The 16,265-nt window shown below is 40.7% G+C and overlaps 3 protein-coding genes across 4 annotated transcripts in view; 1 reads left to right on the plus strand and 2 right to left on the minus strand.

Annotated features, from left to right (window-relative positions):
- Positions 1–16,265, minus strand: part of grid2 (glutamate receptor, ionotropic, delta 2) — a 2,355,570-nt gene that overhangs the window by 1,221,571 nt on the left and 1,117,734 nt on the right. The gene's annotated exons all lie outside the window — the stretch shown is intronic.
- LOC127527823 (uncharacterized) overlaps positions 1–16,265 on the minus strand; it is a 261,339-nt gene that overhangs the window by 156,135 nt on the left and 88,939 nt on the right. The window lies entirely within an intron of this gene.
- LOC127527824 (uncharacterized) overlaps positions 1–16,265 on the plus strand; it is a 957,746-nt gene that overhangs the window by 1,135 nt on the left and 940,346 nt on the right. The gene's annotated exons all lie outside the window — the stretch shown is intronic.

Genomic DNA, 16,265 nt, shown 5'->3' on the forward strand with positions numbered 1-16,265 from the left:
GACCTGGAGAAAGCATATGACAGGGTGCCTCGAGAGGAGCTTTGGTATTGTATGAGGAAGTCGGGAGTGGCAGAGAAGTACGTAAAAGTTGTACAGGATATGTATGAGGGAAGTGTGACTGTGGTGAGGTCTGCGGTAGGAGTGACGGATGCATTCAAGGTGGTGGTGGGATTACATCAAGGATTGGCTCTGAGCCCTTTCTTATTTGCAATGGTGATGAACAGGTTGACAGACGAGATTAGACAGGAGTCCCCGTGGACTGTGATGTTTGATGATGACATTGTGATCTGTAGCGATAGTAGCGAGCAGGCTGAGGAGACCTTGGAGAGGTGGAGATATGCTCTAGAGAGGAGAGGAATGAAGGTCAGTAGGAACAAGACAGAATACATGTGTGTAAATGAGAGGGAGGTCAGTGGAATGGTGAGGATGCAGGGAGTAGAGTTGGCAAAGGTGGATGAGTTTAAATACTTGGGATCAACAGTACAGAGTAATGGGGATTGTGGAAGAGAGGTGAAAAAGAGAGTGCAGGCAGGGTGGAATGGGTGGACAGGAGTGTCAGGAGTAATTTGTGACAGACGGGTATAAGCAAGAGTGAAAGGGAAGGTCTACAGAACGGTAGTGAGACCAGCTATGTTATATGGGTTGAAGACGGTGGCACTGACCAGAAAGCAGGAGACAGAGCTGGAAGTAGCAGAGTTAAAGATGCTAAGATTCGCATTGGGTGTGACGAGGATGGATAAGATTAGAAATTAGTACATTAGAGGGTCAGCTCAAGTTGGACGGTTGGGAGACAAAGTCAGAGAGGCGAGATTGCATTGGTTTGGACATGTGCAGAGGAGAGATACTGGGTATATTGGGAGAAAGATGCTAAGTATAGAGCTGCCAGGGAAGAGGAAAAGGGGAAGGCCTAAGAAAAGGTTTATGGATGTGGTGAGAGAGGACATGCAGGTGATGGGTGTAACAGAATAAGATGCAGAGGACAGAAAGACATGGAAGATGATCCGCTGTGGCAACCCCTAATGGGAGCAGCTGAAAGAAGAAGAAGAAGAAGAAGTGTGCATATTGGGATTAATAAAGTATCTATCTATCTATCTATCTATCTATCTATATATGACATTACTGCATTGTTACATTGAATTCACATACCATATACATTTTAAAACATGGCGGTACCAGGTATCTGAGTTTTAAGAGGAAAGAACATCTAAACTCTGTGAAGAGCACATTAATTTTTGCTTCGTAAATTCTCAGAAATTCTCCACCTTTTTATTTTGTATAGTAGGGATTTTTTTGTTTTGTTCAAAGTCAATTTTGAATTGTTTTGGATTTGTTTTGTTAGAGAACATGATTAACCACATGAAACTTGAATATGTCTTGCTTTCTCTTTCAGTTTTCCACTTGCTTTCTCTGTGATTGAATCAGTGTTAATAGTGGTTGTATAACTGCCTTTCCTGCTGTAGATAAGCATTGGAAGAACTGAAATATAATTTTAAGAAGTTCATAACTTTTTTTTTACATTAATGAACATCATGGATAATGACAAGGGAAATTCCTTTTAAGGTATCTGTATTTGAGCTGAAAACAGATTTTTTTGGTTTTATAGTTTCAATTATTTTTCAAACACTGTAAGCTTATAATTATGATAATTTTCTTTTCCTAGCATAGAATGTTAACATACATGAGAATGTCTATGTAAACAGGAGATTAGATGTTAATTATTTCCCAAATGAGTTCCTTAGATATCAGGCATTAACTGACTTGCAATTTAAACTAATACATTTTAGCACTTAGAAAAGGAGATTATAAATAATAGTGCTTATATTCATATTGCAGTCAAAATCAGATTTATCTTTGTTGTCTGCCACACATCATTCAGCCACTTTGTGAGGTGACAAACAAGTGCATCTATTGTGGCAGCTCTCAAAAATGTACTAGCTTTGACTATACTGTAGTTTCATCAAATGCTTATAAAATATATACTAGTTTAACAGAACATAAAACTGTGCTTGACAAGTAAAACAGCAACCAATCAGTTTCTTTTTAAATGAGTAAGTGTATATGTGTGCTATAGATAAGAACCGGGGAAATGCATTTATATAAATATTTTATAAGAATCAAACAAATAAATACAGACATGCTTTTGTTATATATGTAAATGTGCTTAAAGTTGCAGCTAGTCAATAAAGTAATATTTCATGATGCAGAGTAGAACACTAATATAAAAGATTTAGCTACTTATGATTGTGACCTTGGTGTTTTTGAGGAGCTTATGTGCTTCAATTAATTTATCTGAAGATATGTGCTCCTCATAGACCTAACCCAGCAAGAAAGAACAATCCAAAAATGACTCTCATGATGGTTCTAAATAAATGTACAACAGCCTTGCCAGGGAAAAGAAAAAACACTCTGGGGGCCAAATATAGGAATGGTGTTTGCCAGGATCTGCGTTTTAGCTGAGTGGCCTACGTAGCTGTGTGGGACTGACATGTGGGTTTGTTACCATGAAGGTGAAGAATAAGGGTTGTGTAAGATGCTAGTGGGACTGATTCATGCATACTAGATCTTGGCAATATAACTTTACACAGTTTTAGATAGTTTAATAAAGCAATGGATCATTTATTGCAGTTGTATTTCTCTGTACATCATAGTGTATATTTCCCACCTCATGGTGAGGACATTAACAACTGCTCTTTTGATTTCTACTGTGATTTCTCTTGATGTGTGTTCTACTTGAGTGAATTCTTTTTCACAAAAAGGGACAAGTACAACAGAGAATTTTATGGTTGTAGTCATTAACATGTTGGATTTTTCAATATATAAAAATACAGAATGAATATCTGCAAGCCAAATGCTCTGAATAAATGGATAGTACACATTTTGGATCAGTAATACCCTACTTAACTGTGTGAAGAACAGTGTGTCTGATATTCCACCTCAGGGAAGACAACAATTGGATGAATAGATAACATACATCAATGTTTAAAAAACAATACCCCGGATGTTATTGTAACTATTAGAAAAACAAATTAATGACTACAATTACCAATAAAGTTATGCACCAAGCATTCCATAATGGAAAGTAAGATTATGGAAACCAACAAAATAAAACTATACAAGTATGTTTAGACATTAGGAGAAATTGATAAAAATCAACAAATACATTTTACACCCTTTGAACCTACTGAATGCTTTCAGTTAATAAATGATGATTTGAAAGCTATAGGTTGGAATGCTTTTAAGAATTTAACATTTCTTTTTCTTCTTTCGGCTGCTCCCATTAGGGGTTGCCACAGCAGATCATCTTCTTCCATATTTTTCTGTCCTCTGCATCTTGTTCTGTTACACCCATCACCTGCATGTCCTCTCTCACCACATCCATAAACCTTCTCTTAGGCCTTCCTCTTTTTCTCTTGCCTGGCAGCTCTATCCTTAGCATCCTTCTCCCAATATACTCAGCATCTCTCCTCTGCACATGTCCAAACCAATGCAATCTCGCCTCTCTGACTTTGTCTCCCAACCGTCCAACTTGAGCTGAACCTCTAATGTACTCATTCCTAATCCTGTCCATCCTCATCACACCCAATGCGAATCTTAGCATCTTTAACTCTGCTACTTCCAGCTCTGTCTCCTGCTTTCTGGTCAGTGACACCGTCTCCAACCCATATAACATAGCTGGTCTCACTACCATCCTGTAGACCTTCACTTTCACTCTTGCTTATATCCGTCTGTCACAAATCACTCCTGACACTCTTTTCCACCCACCCCACCCTGCCTGCACTTTCTTTTTCACCTCTCTTCCACAATCCCCATTACTCTTGTACTGTTGATCCCAAGTATTTAAACTCATCCACCTTTGCCAACTCTGCTCCCTGCATCCTCACCATTCCACTGACCTCCCTCTCATTTACACACATGTATTCTGTCTTGTTCCTACTGACCTTCATTCCTCTCCTCTCCTCTCTAGAGCATATCTCCACCTCTCCAGGGTCTCCTCAACCTTCTCCCAAATCTCACTGCAGATCACAGTGTCATCAGCAAACATCATAGTCCATGGAGACTCATTTGTCAACCTGTCCTAACCGTTGCAAATAAGAAAGGGCTCAGAGCCAATCCCTGATGTAATCCCACCTCCACCTTGAATGCATCCATCACTCCTACCGCAGACCTCACCACAGTCACACTTCCCTCATACATATCCTGTACAACTCTTACATACTTCTCTGCCACTCCCGGCTTCCTCATACGATACCACAACTCCTCTCGAGGCACCCTGTCATATGCTTTCTCCAGCTTCACAAAGACGCAATGCAACTCCTTTTCGCTTTCTCTATACTTCTCCATCAACACCCTCAGAGCAAACGTTGCATCTGTGGTGCTCTTTCTTGGCATGAAGCCATACTGCTGCTCACTAATCATCACCTCACTTCTTAACCTAGTTTCCACTACTCTTTCCCATAACTTCATGCTGTGGCTCATCAATTTTATTCCCCTGTCATTACTACAGTCCTGCACATCCCCCTTATTCTTAAATATCGGCACCAGTACACTTCTCCACTCCTCAGGCATCTTCCCACTTTCCAAGATTCTATTAAACAATCTGGTTAAAAACTCCACTGCCATCTCTCCTAAACACCTCCATGCTTCCATAGATATGTCATCTGGACCAACGGCTTTTCCATTCTTCATCCTCTGCATAGCTGTCCTTACTTCGTCCTTGCTAATCCATTGCACTTCCTGATTCGCTATCTCCACATCATCCAACCTCTTCTCTCTCTCATTCTCTTCTAAGAATTTAACATTTAAAGATGGTAAAAGAATAATACCCCTAGAAACAAGAATAAATACTGTTTTTATTTCTTGATGTCATTAATCTTGCTGAGATCTACAGTAACTAATTTAGCCCACAGAATTATGGAAAGTGGAGTCAAACAGGTTCAGTAGATTTTAATTCCATCTCTTACTTAGAACTTTGTGTTAGTGCCTTGGTGTTTCTATGACTCACTAGAAGAAGATGATTGGCTTGTGCAAGAACACTCTTTAAAAGGAAAGTGAAATTTCATTCATTCATCCATCCATCCATCCATTATCCAACCCGCTATATCCTAACTACAGGGTCACCGAGGTCTGCTGGAGCCAATCCCAGCCAACACAGGGCGTAAGGCAGGAAACAAACCCCGGGCAGGGCACCAGCCCACCACAGGGCACACACACACACACACACACACCCACCCACCCACACACCAAGCACACACTAGGGACAATTTAGAATCGGCAATTCACCTGGGTCTCCTTCATTCATTCATATAATATATCATGTATAATTGAGGCTAGATACCTTATAATGTGAAAAGTACCCCAAAGATTAAATAATAATTTAAGAAATTTTAAGTACAAAACATATTTCCAAGAAAATGTAGATGCCATTAACAACAGATATCAGAATAACAGGTGTGGTTGAAAAGTTTGCTATTGTATGACTGATATACTTCAGGGAAACACCAATTTGGAGCAGGACCACTACAGGAAACAATTTGTTATTCATAGTGGAATATAAATGAGAGAGAGGCATGCATTGATAAAGCACATTGCTGAACCCACAACATGACAAACCACCCCAGGATCCCAAATTAGGACCCAAGTGCAGCTGTGCAACAGGTGACACCTAATTTGAATGGAATAGTGTGAGGTTTTTTACAGTGGCTGTAGTGCCAATCCTGCCACCAACCCCCGAGTTTTCCCTGCAAGTTGGAGGGAAGGTTATCGTCATACCCAGGGCAGAGCAATTGCAGGTTAATGGCCTTACTCAAGGGCTCAGTGGAGTGGAATCACTTTTGGCATTTATGGGATCTGAATAGGCAACCTGTGGATTGACGGCATAGATCCCTAGCCTTAAAGCCACAACTCTGCCTAATATAAATGAATAAAAAGTAAAATCCTAATGGCTTCTGCAGTTGTACAAAATTTAAATAACTAATAATATTATTAAGAAATAACTGGCACAAAAAAAACCCAAGAATTTTCACTAAGCTGAAGTTCTTTTAAGCTGCAATTCCAGATATGATATCTGTTGTAGTATAGTGAATATGAAGTACTTTTAGCTGTACAAAAATGCCTTCGGGGGTTTAAAATTTAATCTTAGTTCCCCAGGATGAAAGACATGCTGAATTTTAAATTTTCTTAAATTTTATGTAGTAGCAAATGAGATCTTATTCTTAGAAAAATAGATACAAAACATAAAATGATGCTGTCTGTGTGAACTTTCTGCACTCCTTCAAAGACTGGATGGATTTTGTCCAGGCTCTCTGATCTTGTTTCAAAACAGAAGACAGCTGCTTACTAAATTAGTAATGTTAAATCGGTTTGTTGCCTTCAGCCAGTCCATATTAAGTACTGTATGTCTTTCGCTAGAAAGTAAGAGAAAGAGGAAGAGAGGCACAACTGATTATCAGCTGCTTTTAAATGCTGTGTCTGTTTGAAGGCAGGCAGTTTTGCTGGTAAGTAGGTATCAAATATTTTCGCTAGGCTTAATTTTCAATGCTCTCTCTGTGTTTGTTGTTTTCAAAACTACAATAGCAGTAGCCAGTACTAATTAATTTAGTTTAATATAAAGTCAGCATCACATGTTGTTAATAACATATTAAAACTAACTGCAGTGTACAGTAGATTCAGTAAAATAATAAGGTGTAAGACTGTGTGGCATATATATTCTAGATTGGTTTGCCCTTGTTTTTTACATGAAATTCTTCAGCTTGCAAAGTATTCATTTTGAGTTAATGAGGTGTGCATGTCACACTAATTTAGCCATTTTCTTTTAGGAAGACTATACAGTGTATGCCTGGTGTATTCTGGCAAATGAGTATAATTAGGCTAGTTACAGGTGACAGGGGCTGTTTTTTCATGCAGACAACATTTTAAGCTTTAGCACCAGTAAAATACAATGCCAAGCCTAATAGAGAGTTAAACTACCAATGAGAAAAGGCTAGCTCTGGTATTCTGCTTCTGTGAGTCCAATAAGGAGACAACAATGAGGAGCAAAAGTAACTGTATACCCTGCCACACATGAAAGCATGGAGAAACTCTTATGTGGGGAAGGAATATAGAGCAATTAGTTACACAGGTTTTGGTTCCCTCTGTAGAATGGAGGAACTCTGTCAGGAAGAAGAGAATTGGCATCACTTCTGTCCTGACTACTGCTCTTACTCTTCTGGGCAAGAAGAACAAAAAAACCCCTGTTGCAGAAAGTGGATGACATTTGAATAGCAAACAACAGACAAGAACAAACTCCCTGTCTATAAATGTTCCCCTTGGGGCAACTTTGCCAACTTTTCTTTTCCATTTTTTGCCTACCATACTTGGCAACTAAACAGTTTCCTGTAGAAACACAACACTTTGTCATGAGTTTCGGAAGATGCTAGAAACAGTGGTGTATAAGCATATGGAACACATGTAAAGGGCAGCAGAGGATTATATTCAGTCTAGCATGATTTGTAGATATTAGTAAAATTAATTTTCCTTTAGTACTTAATATTTTCTGGAACACAATTTGCAAGAATTCTGCAAACTCAAGGATGTGGAAAATTACACTTCCAGGGAAATAAAGAGTAGAACTTACAAAGACAATGTGGCTTGCCTTAGCCTAAAACCAAGTTTTCAAATACAGTATGATTAGGCTGCTTGACAACACATGTATTAGGATTAAATCACTGACTGACGAACCTCAATTCTGCATTTGTAGGAAAGGATTTCCTTCTCTGCAATGGACCGACACCCTATCCAGGGATTTTTCCTGCCTTGCGCCTGATGTTTGCTGAGATTTTCCCATTACCCTTTTTTGGATACATGGGTTTAGAAAATTGATGAATTTCCTTCCCTTAATGTTCAAATCAACTGAAAATTGAATATTGTTGGGAAGTGGCCAGAAGTGCCTCAAGATACATAACAGTGTTGCATCAGTCAGGTGGTGGCTTACAATATTCTCAGAAAATACTGTATGTAATGGCCCTGCTATAGTCAGTCCATTTTTCTTTCTTAGATACCAACTAATAATTGACTAATCTGCAGTTATTGGCCACTGTCGCTGTCAATAATTTAATCACATATCACATACAGCATTTTTTTTTGGTGCTGTTAAGATTTTCATCTACAGTTTGGACCTAACTTTCTTGCACATTTCATGCATACATTTTCTACATTTTCCCTAAATTTATATTTTGAATGCCCTCAGCATTTTACACTTTAATTTTCATTGTTTCTTTTCACATTCCCATTTTTAAGTTCCGCTTTCACAAAAATTTTAGACGACCATGCCTTTTAAAGGGAAGGCTTTTTTGAGGTGTGAATTTGTTTCACTGGTGAGGTACAATTCAAGCTTCTCAATGATTTTCTTGCAGGCCTTAAAAAAAAGAAAAAAGCTTGATGAGAGAGTAGTGAGAAGCACACGAGTGAGACTCTCACTGTTCGATATCAAGAAATCGGCCCATTTCTTTAACTCTTCTTGTGTTACTTTGTCTGCATGTTGACCGCATCTTTGCCATTATTTTTTGTTTGAGTTCTCCTCTGACTTTGGCTCACCTTACTTTGTAACGGCCGACCCCTTTTACCCAGCCGGCAGCTACACCTCCAAGACCAGTGGCCTGGATAATTAACTGAGAAATAATCTAACTATCAAGCCGTACTTCTTACCATTTGAACTTTTCCCCACAATCGACGGTGAAAAATATAAGTACACAAACAGGATGTAAAATTAAACAGATTATATGTATTAAATGAAATGAAATATAAAAATAGAAACATATAAATACTACAAATATCCCTCCATCCCAGCAATAACAAAACACCACCAAACATATATAAATATATACAACAAAAACCCTCCCTTGTCCCTGTAACAAATAAACACACAACACGAAAACGACAATGACTGATAAACTGAAAATGAATGAGTACGTGAGTCCGGTAATAAAGAAAATGTCCTGAAAGCGGATGACTGAATTAGTGATAGAGTTGTTTGATTCTCCCCGGAAAAAAAAAATGGAACAGCCTCACCGTGAATCCTCGTGTATGTGGTGGATGATTAAGTCCTACCCCGGGGTATCTCGTGGTGAGGTCCTTGAAATAAATCCGGCAGATGGAAAACAAACTGGATGGATAAGCGCAATATGGAAAACAGGTACAGGTTGCTCGTGGTCGTAATGTTGAAACAAAATCTCCTTTTTTCCTCTTCTCCTCCTGATGGCTTATATAGTCCTGTGACGGCTGGGATTGATTGATTGAAAACAGGTGTTTTCCAGGTTGGCGGCTGTGGTCTCCTTCCATCATCCGTCCCCCTTTTTACGGGGACGGCATAAACTGATGCACAAACAGTAAACGGGACAATGAAACGAGACGCACTCAGAACTGACATTTAACACTATGTGGCCCCGCTACATTCCCTCCCCCCCCCAACCTTGGACAAGGGAGGGCCGAAGTACGGCTTGAGATTGGCCACATGGATTGTGTCTATCTTGAAGTCAGTGCCGATACCCCTTTGAAACTGGAAATTAACGGGACCTGTTTGAGAAATGATTTTGGCTGGACCTAACCATTTAGGCGCTAGCTTGGCGGAGAACCTTTTGCTGGCATCCGAGAGATGGTGAGCTCTAATCCAGACCAAATCACCCGGCTGAAAGTGCGCTTCCTTACGCCGGGCATTATATAACTTGGCATGTCTGGATGTCGAACTCACCAACCTCTGTTGGATTCTCCGCCGTAATTCCTCAATTTTGAATAAGTTATTGTAAGTGGTGGTTTCTGGATTAGGGGCTCTGGGAAGGAGTCGGTCAAGCGGGCCCTTTAGCTGTCTGCCCAGCGCAACCAAAGCAGGCGTCTCACCTGTGGCTTCGTGCACAGCGGTGTTCAGGGCAAACCGGAGCTCGGGGAGCCATTTATCCCAGTCCTGATGGCGTTCACCCACATAGGAGGCGATCATGTTCTTCAGGGTCCGGTTCACTCGCTCTGTCATGTTAGCCTGGGGATGGTAAGCTGTTGTCAGGTTTTTCTTCACTCCCCAGGCTGTATAAAGTTCATCTAAGAGAGAGCTCGTGAACTGTGGACCCCGGTCTAAGATGATGTTCTTCGGCACCCCCCAGCGGGTGAAGATTTCGTTCTTCAGGGTGGAGCAGATCTTATTAGTTTTTGCGTCTGTTAATGCAAACAGCTCCACCCACTTTGAAAAATAATCAATCACCACCATCAGGACGGTCTTCCTCGAGCTGGTAACAGGAAAAGGCCCCATCAGGTCGACTCCCAAAGTCTCCCCCGGTCCATCCGCAATTGTCGATTGCAGCAATCCTGCCGGTTTACCAGATCTTCTTTGGATTTATGAATGAAGTCGCATACCCCTTCCCCTGGCACCGTATACCCCCTGGGACTGAGATGGATGGTCATCCTCATGGTGGTTAAAGAGTCCAGCCCAAGGAGTAACGGGACGGACAGGTGCCGGTCATCCAGGACATACGTATCCATCTCCCAGGTGGTGGAAAGTACACTGTACCTCAAGGGGACTTTGCCCAGGGCTCTGTGTTCACTCCCATCTGCCAATACAAATCGGACAGACGGGGCAGATGTTAAGTTGTCTGTCGGTCGGCTAATCTTCTTCCACATGCTTGAGCGGATTAAGGTGTGATGGCTCCCTGTATCCACCACCGCATCTACCTGCCACCCCCGCAGCTTCACTGGGACGATCAGGAGGGACGTACTCGCTTGCATGATGGCGAGATCGGCTTCCGACCGGCAAGGTTTGGCTCGCTGGGGTTTTAGGGGCTGGGTTTCTCGTGTACTGGCTTGTACCTTGTTCCAGTACGTTTTTGAGTTTCCCCAGTCCCGTTCCACTTGCGAGCCCACCTTCACCAGGTCTTCCACCGACCCCACAACCCCCCTGAGACCCCCAGCTAACCGCGGGTTACAGGCATTAAGAATGCGACGGACCACCTCTTCTTCAGACATAGCCGGCCGCCACTTTAAACACAAAGCCCGATATTCATAGGCGAAGTCCCGGATGGATTGCGAAGGCAGTTGCACCATGGATCGCAGCTTGTCCTCCAGTTCAGATTCATAGTCTTCCGGAAGAAAAGCCGCGAGGAAAGATCGTCGAAAGGATCCCCAGTCTTTAATGTTCTTCTTGGCCGTCAGCCACCAGCTCCGCACCGGCCCCGAGAAGGATGCCCCTATCACCCCCATAAGCTCTTCTGGGGTTAAAGGGTTAACAGCCAGGTACGCCTCTCCTTCTTCCACAAAGTTGAGGACATCATCGATGTTATAAGGGGCCCCCAACTTGGGAAAGGAAAGGCGCACCCCAGGAACAGAGGGCCGATTGATGTATTCACCCCCCCCCCCCCCACGAGACCCGTACGGCGTTGAATGAGGGGGTGACTGACGTAACGTCTGGAGACTCCTTCGGACCTCCCCCTGAAGAGTTTCTTGCCAGCGTTGATCCCGCCTCTGGAGGCACAACACGATTTCCCGTCCCAGGAGTTGAACTTGCTCATTGAAATATTCTTTTATTTCCTCCTGGGAGCTGCTGATGCGAGCCCGCAAGGCATCTTCGCGCCCGAGCGCACTTTCAGCAACCTCGCGGACTTTCTCATCCAGCCGGGTCAGTTGTTGCGCCAGATCTTCCCACGGAGGCGAGACATCCTCCAGGCATTCCTCCTCAGGTCCATGGTGATCTTCGAGGTACAGCGACTGCAACGAATCCACCACCTCCCGCACCGCTGAACACGCTCTGACCGTGACGTGCCGCGCCCCGGCTACTCCATCATCACACCGCGGCGAAGCAATGGTGTCGTCCTGCTCGGCACGCACTATAGACATGTTAAATGGGGAAAATGTTTAAAGGCAGACAGCGATAGATATTTATTAAGATTTCCTCAGAGAGGGCACCACTTTATGTAACGGCCGACCCCTTTTACCCAGCCGGCAGCTACACCTCCAAGACCAATGGCCTGGATAATTAACTGAGAAATAATCTAACTATCAAGCCGTACTTCTTTGCATTCATGTCTACCTGCTACTTATCTTATGTTATTGAATCCAGAATATAGAAATTTCTCTAATGTCTCACATCCTCTCACACTTACAAAAGTCCTCCATTCTCACTAAAATGAGGAATAGAAAAAGAGCACAGCTGGACTTATTTTGTTTACTTAATTTAAATGTATGCATATATGTATTTTAATGTTCATATTTCAGTGTTTTTTAGTCATAAATTGCTTAATGAATGCTATCAATAAATACTGATTAGAAAGACCCTCACAATATTTCCTAAGATAATATGCAGCACATTCTTTGATTCTATCATAAGAACAGAAAGCAAAGTGTTCAGATTATTTTTTTTTACTTTCCAAGGTAGTAATTTTAGTTTTGTTAAGGATAAAGTTTAACTAAAGACTTAGTGTATCACTTTTGGTAAGAAATAGGTTCTCAACCTGATTTTGTTTCTTCCTAGATGTAATTATTAGTTCCAAGAATATCTTGAAAAGAACATGATGTCCATGTTTTTGGTAGAACAGTTTGATATACAATTTGCTACACAATCCATTGGGTCATAATAACTTTTTATTTAAATTTTAAAAAATGCTTCAGGAAAGAAGACTCAAATTTTGTAGGAATACAATTCCTCAAATTAACTTTTTTCCTCTTTTATGTCACACCTAGGCCGTTTGGATGATGTAACTCAGTGATGAAAGTAGCATTGAGGCCTCTAGAGAGTTTCTTTGTTCTCTTGGAATGGTTGTTCTTATTTGATTTTGGGTGAGATCTAGGTCATTTTTATTTTGGGGTTTTCCTTCAGCATCCAAAAAGATGATTATAAGGTTAATGCCTGCTTCTAAAACGACACCCTGTGAATGTGAATTTAGGCCTTGAACTGGATCCACTGTCCAGGGCCCCTATCCCCCTCCAAACATAAATGACCATTTGATACACAGATAAGAACAATTATATGAATTAAGATATTTAACAGAAAATACAGTATATTTACAAATATTCCCATTAGTTTTACCAAACAGTGTTAACACCTGCAACTTGTTTTATAAGAACAGATAGAGTTATGGTCTTTATTAAAATGTACATCACAAAGATTTGTGGCAGAGACAAATAACAAAAATACAAAAGTCTGTGGAATATTGGAATCCAGTGTGTTGAAATCAATGCCAAAAGCTAATATTCATAGATTGGAATCCTAATGACAGATGCCAAAAAAGTTACAATGATTGTATGTTGCTTATAAAATTCAGTTACAGTGGTACAATAAAAATATTTTTAGTGGAAGAGAGAGACATAAACTACAGATGGTAAAGTACAGCTGCAATTGACTATTTAACCACAATTTGACTGGGAAATGAAGCTGTGTATATCAAGCAAATGTCCTAGGAAGGATTTTTGAAGGTTACTCTGACTCATTACTGCCACAATATTAACCCCTTGTAGACGATTGTCGCGAATTCGCATCAAACAGCTTCCAGGCTGAATGCAGCTGAGGTGGTACATGTATCCCGCTAATGCCGGTTGCTGCGTATTCGATACGTTCCAAGGATTGTATTGAAAGCGCTTCTCATCCCATCTAGCGGTCGTAGTGGAAACTACAACCGCCTGATGTAAGCAAGATGTTGGCGTTTCCATGCACGTGGATTTTGGCTGCTTACATCGAGAAATTCTCCACATTTGAGGTAAACTGCGCTAAGATAAAAATACATATAAGCTTATTGTTTTCTTCTATTGCTGATATTTCAGAATAGAATACATGTGACGAAAATTGCGGAAGTTATATGCCGTTTTCGATATGTCGCTTTTTCGCTACATTCGGCAATAACGGCTGCATATCAATAATATTGTATTTAGGTGCAATACCGTAGAAATTCAAATTCCTGTGCATAGATTTCAAATGCTTTGCATTTTGATCCTAGTTAATTTCTAGAATTAATGTAAAAATAGCATACTGAGATAAAAATGCGCTTTCTGCCCTGTATTTTGAGGCACAACTAAATGAACACATCAACTTTCTACGGGAAGCGAGCTGGTGGACTTCAAATCAGGGTTCCACCAGTTGAAAGTGATGACAGCTGTCTCAGTGACAGTGAGGATAGCGATGAAGACTACATACCTACACCATTATCACATGGTGATGTTTCTGAAGATGAAAGCAGCAGTAATGAGAGTACTGACAATGAAAGCAGCAGTGATGAAGACTCTGACAGCAATCATGATGCACCTGCTAGTACCAGTGCTACTGGTGCAAGAAGGCGACCAGCTGCTACTGCAAGGAGAACACAGCAAAAGGCAGTGTGGAAGACAGTGCAACAACAGAACTCTGCAAAAGACATTCCAATTTGGCAAGCTGCTCTTCCTGATGCTGATGAAATCAGACTACCCATTCAGTACTTCCGAGACTTTTTTGATGCTGATCTTTTGGATAGTATTGCAGAACAAAGTAATCTGTATTGCACGCAAAAAAAATCCAAATAGTGCCCTCAAATTGGATCAAAATGAATTGGAGCAGTTTATTGGCACTGTAGTGTACATGAGTGTTGTACATTTACCAAGGTCAAGAATGTACTGGTCCAGTGAATGTCAAGTAGCACAGGTGGCTGATGTGATATCCCGAGACAGATGGGAACAAATTAAAAAAATCATTCATTTCAATGACAACAGCAACCTGCTAGCCAACAATGATGGAAATTACGATAAGCTTTTCAAAATCAGGCCAATTATTGATTCACTTCTCCCAAAATTTCAGGGTCTCCCACAAGATCAAATGTTGTCTATTGATGAGCAAATGGTGCCATTCAAAGGTAGATCTATTCTAAAGCAATATATCCCCAAGAAGCCATACAAATGGGGATACAAAATCTTTGTGCTTTGTGATACAAAAGGCCTGGTGCATTCATTTGACATATTTGCAGGGAAAATAGATCCTGTACCTGGAGAACCTAACATTGGTGCAAGTGGAAACATTGTGCTAAAGCTTGCACAAGCTATTCATGGTGCTCTCAATCACTTGCTGTATTTTGACAACTGGTTTTCTTCCTTGGATTTGTTTGTTGCTCTTGCAAACAAGGGAATACCAACCCTGGGGACTGTGCAGCAAAGTCATCTGCAAGGGTGCAATTTCAGCATAGACACTGATATGAAGAAGAAGGGAAGAGGGACATTTGAAGAGGAAAAGGTTGTTATAGTCAATGTAGAAATAAGATCAGTAAAATGGTTTGATAATAGAGGGGTGATCGTTGCCAGCACTTTTGCCAGTGCCCAGCCTGTTTCTAATGTAGAAAGATGGGATAGAAAGTCAAAAAATAAAGTGTCTATAGAATGCCCAAACATCATCAGCCTGTACAACATGTTCATGGGTGGCGTTGATGCTCTTGATGCACTAATTGCATATTATCGCATCCACATAAGGTCAAAAAAGTACTATCATAGGTTCTTTTTTCATTTTGTTGATATGGTCATTGTAAACAGCTGGTTGTTGTATCGACGTGATTGTGATTCACTGGATGTACAAAGAAAGAAGCAGAAGGATTTGCTAGCTTTTAGAACATCAATTGCACATGCACTCTGCATGCAAGGCAAGGATATGTCAAGGAAGAAGAGGGGGCGGCCTTCATCTGATGTTGAAAGGGATTTCGAAAAGAAGAAACATCGAGGTTCAGCTAAGGCTATTCCAACACTGGAAGTCCTTTCAGATGCTGTGGGTCACTGGCCAGTGGTTGAAAGTGGACGGCAACGCTGCAAACGCCCAAATTGTATGGGCCAGACTGTAATCAAATGTTCAAAGTGCAATGTTCACTTGTGCCTCAACAAGAACAACAACTGCTTTTGAGAATTCCATGAGTAAGACTGTTTCTCCTCATGTGACTTTTTGTTAATTTCATGACATTCTACTGATTTTTGGAAATTTTTTGCAATTTGGATTGTTGACTGGAGGAACTGATCAATAAGAGCATCAATAAAATAATCCACATACCTGAGGGTGGAAAATTTGTTTAATTACTATTATACCCAATTATGCCTAATGTCGCTAATTTACATCATACTTAAATTTATATCTAATATATATGCTATATTCAAATTAACAATCTCCACTTAATTTAGCATCTATTTGACAGCAAAAACACAAATAATTAATTTTTTTATATAAAATTTTATATAAAATTTTTTTATATAATTGTAAATAAATTCAGGCAACAAGGGGACAACAAGGCAACAATTAGCTCATTAAAGTTTACTAG

Source organism: Erpetoichthys calabaricus, chromosome 5, assembly GCF_900747795.2.
Source record: "Erpetoichthys calabaricus chromosome 5, fErpCal1.3, whole genome shotgun sequence".
In the NCBI taxonomy this organism is placed as follows: Eukaryota; Metazoa; Chordata; class Cladistia; order Polypteriformes; family Polypteridae; genus Erpetoichthys; species Erpetoichthys calabaricus.